This window comes from Herpailurus yagouaroundi, unplaced genomic scaffold (assembly GCF_014898765.1).
Source record: "Herpailurus yagouaroundi ecotype Mexico unplaced genomic scaffold, PumYag 100, whole genome shotgun sequence".
NCBI lineage: Eukaryota > Metazoa > Chordata > Mammalia > Carnivora > Felidae > Herpailurus > Herpailurus yagouaroundi.
Genome location: NW_024412391.1, coordinates 47,745,897 through 47,754,476, shown reverse-complemented (window position 1 = coordinate 47,754,476; position 8,580 = coordinate 47,745,897). Strand labels below are relative to the sequence as shown.

The window sequence follows — 8,580 nt, the reverse complement described above, 5'->3', positions numbered from 1 at the left end:
AGAGAGAGAATGAAGGCATGAAGGAGGGGTAGACAGAGAGAGAGAGAGAATGAATGCATGAAGGAGGGGTAGAGAGAGAGAGGACCCCAAGCAGGCTCCATGCTGTCAGCACAGAACCTAATATGGGGCTCAAACCCATGAACTGTGAGATATAATCCAAGCTGAAGTTGGATGTTTAACTGACTGAGCCACTCAGGTGCCCTGAGATAAATGGGTCCTTTTGGCAGCATCCTGCACAAGTGGGAAAGCCAGGTGTTCATTCACATGCTTTTACTTTCCCCTGTGGGAGAAATCATGTGCTGAGAAGGGCTCTCTTAGTACTAAGCTGTGTTGCTTTGTGGGAGAGTTGATACAGGTAGAGTCAAACTGTTCCTCTTACCCTCACCACTGCACTGTCTTGGATTTGTTTGTTTGTCTGTTTGTTTGTGGCTCCAACATTGTGCTGGATCTTATCTGCTGGACACTTGAACTTCCAAAAAGGATCTCTCGTTGTGGGTGATTGCTTAAATCAGTGTTCTCCAGGACCTCCCGGACTATAGCTAAGATAGGCAGATGCCAGTTCATGGGCTACTTCAGGTTCCACAGCCCAAACCAAGGTCTGCATGTCTACTACCTGACTCACAAGTGGGCAAGTCCTCTCTCAAATCCCTTGGTATATAGTGCTGGTAACAGAACTAAAGCCAAACAAGGCTACAGCTAAGTCTTCAAAGATATGAAACTGTTTTGGGTCTACAGCTGGGACTACAGTAGATAGGTCAACTGCCTGGGTGCAGGCCTGTCTTCTCAAAATACCCCTCCTAATTCTTGGACTGCACGGGAAATTCACAATCTCCTATCTGAATCACGCAGCTTCCACACAGGCACTTTTGTTCATGGATAGATGTCAAATTGTTATTGTTGAGGACGGAATACAAGCAAGGGAGGTCTTATTCAGCCATCTTGCTGATATCACCATTAGAGCTCCCCCCAATTTTTCTTCGTGCCCCTTTGTAATCTTTCCCTTTTGTCCCTCCCTGTCCCCAACCCATAACCTAGGCAACCACTGATCTGCTTTCTATCAATACAGATTAGTTTGCATTGTCTAGAATTATAAAATGGAATCATACAGTGTGTATTATTTTTTTCCTGTCCTGTTCTACTCAGCAAAATTATTTGGATATCCATCCATTTTTTTGCATGTATCAGTAGTTCATTCTTTTTTATTGGCACATAGTATTCCACTGTATGGGTATATCACTTTCTTTTGTATCTTCATCTGTTGAATATGGAGTTTTTTCCAGTTTCAGGCTATTACAAATAAGTCTTCTATAAACATTTTTTACAAGTTTTTACAGGACATGTGCTTTCATTCCTTTAGGATAAATACCTATAAATAGAATGGTTGATTTATCTAATGGTTGATTTATCTAATATCTAATCTAATGGTCATATGTTTAATTTTAAGAAACTGCCAAACTATTTCCCAAAGTGGTTATGAATTTAACATTTCCCACTGGCAGTGTATGAGAGCACCAGTTTTTCCAAATCCTCACACACACTTGATATGGTCAGTCTTTGTAACTTTAGACATTCTTTTAGGCATGAAGTGACATCTTATTGTGGTTTTAATTTGCATTTTCTGACACCTATTGATGCTTATTTCCTATCCATATATATGCTTCGATAGAGTATCTGTTCAAATATTTTGCTTTCTTGGTTTCCTGCCTCCGCCCCCCAATTGTTTTCTTTTCTTCCTATTGAGAGTTCTTTTATATTCTGGAAATGAGACATTCATCAGGTATGTGATTTACAAATATTTTCTCCCAGTCTGTAGCTTGTCTTTTCATTCTCTTAACAGTGCCTTTTGAAGAGAAGTTCTTGACTTTTGTGAAGTGCAAATTATCAGTGCCTAGTTCAGAGGGCCATGAAGATGAAGGGAATGATATAGAGAAAATAGGTAACAGTGATTGGAATATAGTAAGTGCTCATTAAATGTTAATCTTTGTTGACTTCATTGAAGGAAAAAATGGCTTAAATAATAAAGACTAATTGTCAGCTTAAATCCCCCACTTCCTTACCACTTATGATTATGAGCTGTATAAACAAAACTTGGGGTTCTGAAATAGTTGAGCACTTATCCATTGCTGGTAAGAATATAACTTGGTACAACCACTTTGCAGAACAATTCGACAAAAGCTAGTAAAGTTGACAATGCATATTTCCTCTCTAAGCAATTCCACACCTGGACCATAGAATCTCACACATATATCCAAGGAGATATGTATTTATATATGAATAGCTATGTTTTCGTGATAGAGAAAAAGTCTAAACAACCTAAATGTACCCTAATAAGAAAATGGATAAAGGATGGATATGGACACAACAAAAAATTACATTGCAGTAAAAAAAAAATGATAAAGCTGTAAGTATTAAGAGCGATGAGCTTCATAAACATAATATTTGAGGAAAGAAAACAAGATACAAAAAAATACTCCTTAGATTATTTCAAGCCTTTACCTAGTTTCTAGCAACCTGAAAATGCTGATTTTGACAGTTCCCTAGTGTTCTTGTCGCTTTCAGGGAGGAATCGATTTTCAGAGGTCCAACTTACTCCACCATTTTGCAAGCTGAGGTCACGCTTGTAACTTATATGCTGTATTATAAAATATATGCATGACAAGCATATTTCTACCATTTTTGACTAGAATTCAATGAACACTAAATCTTTTTTGCCTACCATTTTACACAACTGAAGATTGAAAGAATTTTCCACAGACCAGCTTCTGGCTTTATATATTTCACACTTGTTTTTCCTCCACTCCTTATGGTATTGGGCACTGTAGAATATATTGTGATAAGATCTCTGGCCCTACATCTTGACATTGCAGCACAGAATTGGCACAGTGGGCACAAGGACTATGCCTGGAAGTCATACCTACATTGAAGGGCTGAAAATAACCTAATTATATAGAAGTAACTATGATCCACAAAAGTATATGCTACTAAACCCCAACAAAATGTATCCCAAGCTCAATTTGTTCTTAGTCATGTCTCAAAAAATCCATGTCCACTCCCACACCACTTTATAGTAAAAGAAATATATAGAGATAAAATCAGAGTAGAATGAGACAACAGACTCAACCTAGTATGGTTACAATATCTTTTAGAAATTTTACAAAACCAAATGACTATATGAACACATTGCTAGGACTCCAACCTTGAAAAGGGCCTATTAGAGATCCTAAATTTTAAGCTTAACCTCACTATATGTCTCTGTCTCTGCCTCTATTTCTCTCTCTCTCTCTCTCTCTCTCCCTCTCCCTCTCTCTCTCTCTCTCTCTCTCTCTCTCTCTCACACACACACACACACACACACACACACACACACACACACACACACAAACACACACACCACCTGGTCTCTCCTTTGATTTCTCTCTGGATCTCTGGGTTTCTTTTCCTCTATGTAGTTTCTGCAGACTGCTTTACTCTGCTTATCTATGCACATGGCCCTAAGATGGCTGCCTGAGCCCCTTGTACATATACCCTGTAGAAGTGCTAAGTGCCAGCTCACTAACATCTATTTGTCCAGTTTCCAGAGAGAAGCTAATTGCTCTCCCCACCAGTTTATTAATTGGCTTTCTTCGGCTCATGTGTTCAACTTTGATCCAATAAGCTATACCAAGTATAAGTAAAGTCTCATAGGACAAGGGTAGCTTTAGAGTCCCATACTGTAAGTGGATAGAATATCAAATAATTTGTGGATGGAAAATAGGAACAGTCTAACCTGATGCCCAAGGCAGTATATTATGGCAAACTTGATTACGTTCAAGCAATAGGTACAGCAAAGTCTTTGCCAAAAACTTCATATGTAAATATATTTGGGATTTTCTCTAAGAACATATATCTTATTTCCCAAAATTGTATTCACAGGGATCCTATTTCAGGGGGATAGGGATTGTTCATAGCACTAGAATTCTGAGGAACACATTTTGGGGAATTCTGGATTAAATAATAACAGTGAAATTATTACTCAGTAAACTAATATTGTTTGTCTCAGCGTGGCACCAATCTAAGCATTTTTGTAATCCTTATACCAGTTCCATGTGGTAGGTTCTATTCTTACAAATAGAGATGCTGAGGCATAAGAGAAGTTGACCAATTTGCCCCAAGTTGAACAACTAAGGAGTGGGGCTGCTTGACTGGCATCCAGGCAAGTTTTCATGCTTAACCTTGTGCTACATAGGCATACCTTGGAGATATTATGGTTCAGTTCCAGATTACTGAAATAAGGCAAAAATCATAATACAGTGAGTCAAATGAATTTTATGCTTTCCCAGTGCATATAAAAATTATCCTTACACTATAGTCTATTAAGCATGCAATAGCATTATGCCTTAAAAAACAATGTACATACATTAATTGTAAAATTCTTTATTACTAAAAATTGCTAATCATCATCTGAACTTTCAGCAAGCCATAATCTTTTCCCTGGTGGAGGATCTTACCTTGATATTGATGACTGCTGACTGGTCAGGGTGGTAGGTTGCTGAAGCCTGGGGTGGCTGTGCCATTTCTTAAAATAAGACAACTATGAAGTTTGCTGCTTCAGTGGACTCCTCCTTTCACAGCTGATTTCCCTGTAGCATGTGATGCTGTTTGATAGCATTTTACTCACAGTAGGAGTAAAATTTTTTCAAAATTGGAGTCAATCCTCTCAGACCTTGCTGCTGCTTTATCAACTAAGTTTCTGTAGTATTCTAAATCCTTGTCATTTCAACAGTCTTCACAGTTCCTAACCAGGAGTAGATTCCATCTGAAGAAACCACTTTCTTTGCTCCTGCATAAGAAGTAACTCCCCATCCATTAAAGTTTGATCTTGAGATTGCAGCAACTCAATTATATCTTCAGTCTTTATCTCTGGTTCTAGTTCTCTTGCTGTTTCCATCACGTTTACAGTTCTGTCCTGCACTGAAGTCTTCAACTCCTCCAAGTCATCCATAAGGGTTGTAATCAACTTCTTCCAAACTCCTATAAATGTTGACATTTTGACCTCTTCCCATGGGTTATGAATGCTCGTAATGGCATCTAAAATGGTGAATCCTTTCCGGAAGATTTTCAATTTACTTTGCCCAGACTTATCAGACAAATAACTATCTATGGCAGCTATAGCCTTATAAATGTATTTTTATTTTTATTTATTTTAAAGAAAAAATTTTTATTTTTATTTTTAAAAAATATTTTATTACTTTTATTATTTATTCTATTTATTATTTTCTTCTCCTCCATGCATGAGAGGGAGAGAGAGAGAGAATCTTTTATTTTTAAAGACATAGTTATTTAGCATCATGATTAGATTATTACATTGAGAAATCAACAGCATGGGTGCAAAAAAAAATCTACATTAAAACCCTTTGTTGGAGTGCATTACACTTTCCACAGAACAGAAACTAAAATAAACTGTTATATAATTAGTCATGAATATAGTCCTCGGGTTTTAGCCCATACACATGAATATTGTCTAAAACATGGCTCCTTTGTGGCAGCTAGGCCCTGCCGCCACCGTGCTTGGCTGAGCTCACAAACCTGTTGTAACCTGTAGATTCCCTGTCACTTCTCTGGCTCTCCTCTCCTGCTAAGCTTCATTTCCCGACAGTAATTAAAACCTTCTGCCACTGCCATAGCTACTGCTGCTGCTGGAACTGCCACAGCCACCTTGGTTTCTGGTTTGACAAAGTATTGGCCTCCACCACCATAGGGCACAGAGCTTCTGCCTCCAAACTCCCCTCCTTGCAGGGGTCCAAAATTTGAAGATTGATTGTTGTAATTGCCAAAATCATTATAGCTTCCGCCACCTCCAAAATTGCTTCCATCATTACCAAATCCGTTACAGCCATCCACACTGCCACCATGTCCACCACCACCTCGATTGCCACCAAAGCCACCTCGCCCACTCAAGTTTCCCCCACGACCAGAGTTGTCATTCCCACCACAACCACCACCAAAGTTTCCAGGACCACTTTGACCTCTCTGGCTGGATGAAGCACCAGCCATCTCCTGCTTAAATAGGGCTCTCCTCACTTCCCAGTGTGGCCATTCACAGTATGGTATTTTTGAATGACAATCTTGTCTACAGAGTCATGATCATTAAATGTTACAAGAGCAAAATTCTCTTCTTGCCACTACCTCGGTCAGCCGTGATTTCAGCCACTTCAGTTTTCCCATTCTGTTCAAAATAATCTCTAGGATGTGTGCTTCAGGGTCTCCTTTAAGGCCACTGACAGAAATCGTTTTCACTGTTAAGCGGGCACCAGGTCTTTGAGACTCGTCTCTTGAGACAGCCCTCTCTGGTTCTACAACTCTTCCATCCACCTTGTGTGGCCTTGCATTCATGGCTGCGTCCACCTCTTCCACAATGGCGTACGTGACAAACCCAAAGTCTCTGGAGCGCCTGGTGTTGGATCTCTCATTACCACACAGTCTGTAAGCGTTCCCCCATTACTCAAAATGGCTCCTCAGACTCTCATCGGTTGGTTCAAAGCCCAAACCTCTAATGAAAACCGCAGCTGTTCAGGCTCTTTGGGAGACTCTGACATGATGGCGTCTACAGGCAGAAAGCAAGAGAGAGAATCTGCTTGATGCAGGGCTCAACGCAGGGCTCTACCTGGGGCTCACTCTCACAACCATGAGATCATGACCTGAGCGAAAATCAAGAGTCAGACACTTAATCCATTGAGCCATGCAGGTGCCCCGAAATATGTTTCTTAAATAATAAGTCAAAATTACTCTTTGACCCATGAGCTGCAGAATGGATGTTGTGTTAGCAGGCATGAAAATCTTTGTTTTATATCTCCATCAGAGCTCTTGGATGACCAGGCATATTGTCAATGAGCAGTCATATTTTGAACGGAAGCAGATCTCAACAGTGGGGCTAAAATATTAAGTAAATCATATTGTAAACAAATGTGCCATTACCTAGGTTTTGTTTTTCCATGTAAATTTAGCATAATTATTAAGGGTCCTAGGATTTTTGGAATGGTAAATGAGCATCGGCTTCAACTTAAAGCCACCAGCTTCATTAGCCCCAAGAGACTAACACTGTCCTTTGAAACTTTAAAATCAGGCATTGACTATTCTTCCTTAGCTATGAAAATACCAGGTGGCCTCTTTTCCAATAGAAGCCTGTTTAGTCTAGATTGAAAATCTGTTGTTCAGTGTAGCCACATTTCATTAATTGCCTTAGCTAGATCTTGTACATAACTTCATATGGCTTCTACATCATCACCACTTCACCTTGCACTTTTGTGTCACGGACATAGCTCTTTCCTTAAACCTCATGAACCAACCTCCGCTAGCTTCAAATTTCTGCAGCTTCCTCACCTCTCTCAGGATTCATAGAATTGAAGAGGGTTAAGATTGTGCTCTGGATTAGGTTTTGGCTTAAGGGAATGTTGTGGCTGGTTTGATCTATGTAGAGCACTAAACCTTTCTTCATATAAGCAGTAACGCTGTTTCACTTAATCATTTGTATGTTCACTGGAGTAGTACTTTTAATTTCCATCAAAAACTTTTCCTTTGCCTTCACAGGTTGGCTAACAGTTTGGTGCAAGAGACCTAGCTTTTGGCCTATCTCACTTTCAACATGTCTTCCTCACTAAGCTTAATCATTTCTAGCTTTTGATTTAAAGTGACAGATGTGTAGCTCTTCCTTTCCCTTGAACACTTAGAGGCCATTAGGGTTATTAATTGACCTAATTCCCACATTGATGCATCTCAGGGAATAGGGAGGCCTGAGGAAAGAGAGACAGGGAAACAGCTGGTTGATGAAAGAGCCAGAACACACATTATTTATCAAGTTCACCATCTTATATAGGGACAGTTTGTGGCACCCCAAAATAATTAGAATGGTAACATCAAAGGTCACTGATCAAGAGTACCATAACAAACATAATAATAATAATAATAATAATAATAATAATAATATAAAATACTGCTAGAATTACCAAAATGTGACCCACAAAGTGAACAAATGCGGTTGGAAAAATTGTGCTGATAGACTCGCTCACCACAGTATTACCACAAACCTTAAATTTTAAAAAATGCAATACCTGCAAAGTACAATAAAGCAAAGCACAATAAAAGGAGGCATATTCTGCAATATGTAGAAGGACTGATTTAACATCAAGTAGGTGATTACTGTTTCTTGGGGTTTTTTTGGCCTTGTTACAGATGAGTATTCCATCTCCTCACCTGTATTTCTGCTTTGGAATCATGGATCCTTAGTGACTCCCAAGTCCTTAAGAGTTAGAAGACAGGTTTCCACTTCTTTCAATTAAAATAAATATTTAAATGCACTCATATTCTTCAGTGTCCTGGGGCATTTGATGAAGTACATAGGGTTTTCCTCATTTCTAATTTCATGAGGAATAAATGGTTTCTATTGCCAGGGTCCAGTATAAAACCTCAAATTATGAACTAGCTAAAATACAAGATCTGAGAACCTCTAGATTAAGAGAAGAAAGATAAAGTACACAGAGGCATAAATGCCTTAGACTTTCGTAAAAATGGAGGCTTATATACCCCTTGCTTTTTCATTTGAGT

The 8,580-nt window shown here is 39.0% G+C and overlaps 2 pseudogenes; both read right to left on the bottom strand.

Annotated features, from left to right (window-relative positions):
• Positions 1-4,429: 4,429 nt before the first annotated feature.
• Positions 4,430-7,713, bottom strand: LOC121028019 (tigger transposable element-derived protein 1-like; annotated as a pseudogene).
• Positions 5,304-6,657, bottom strand: LOC121028097 (heterogeneous nuclear ribonucleoprotein A1-like; annotated as a pseudogene).
• Positions 7,714-8,580: the final 867 nt, after the last annotated feature.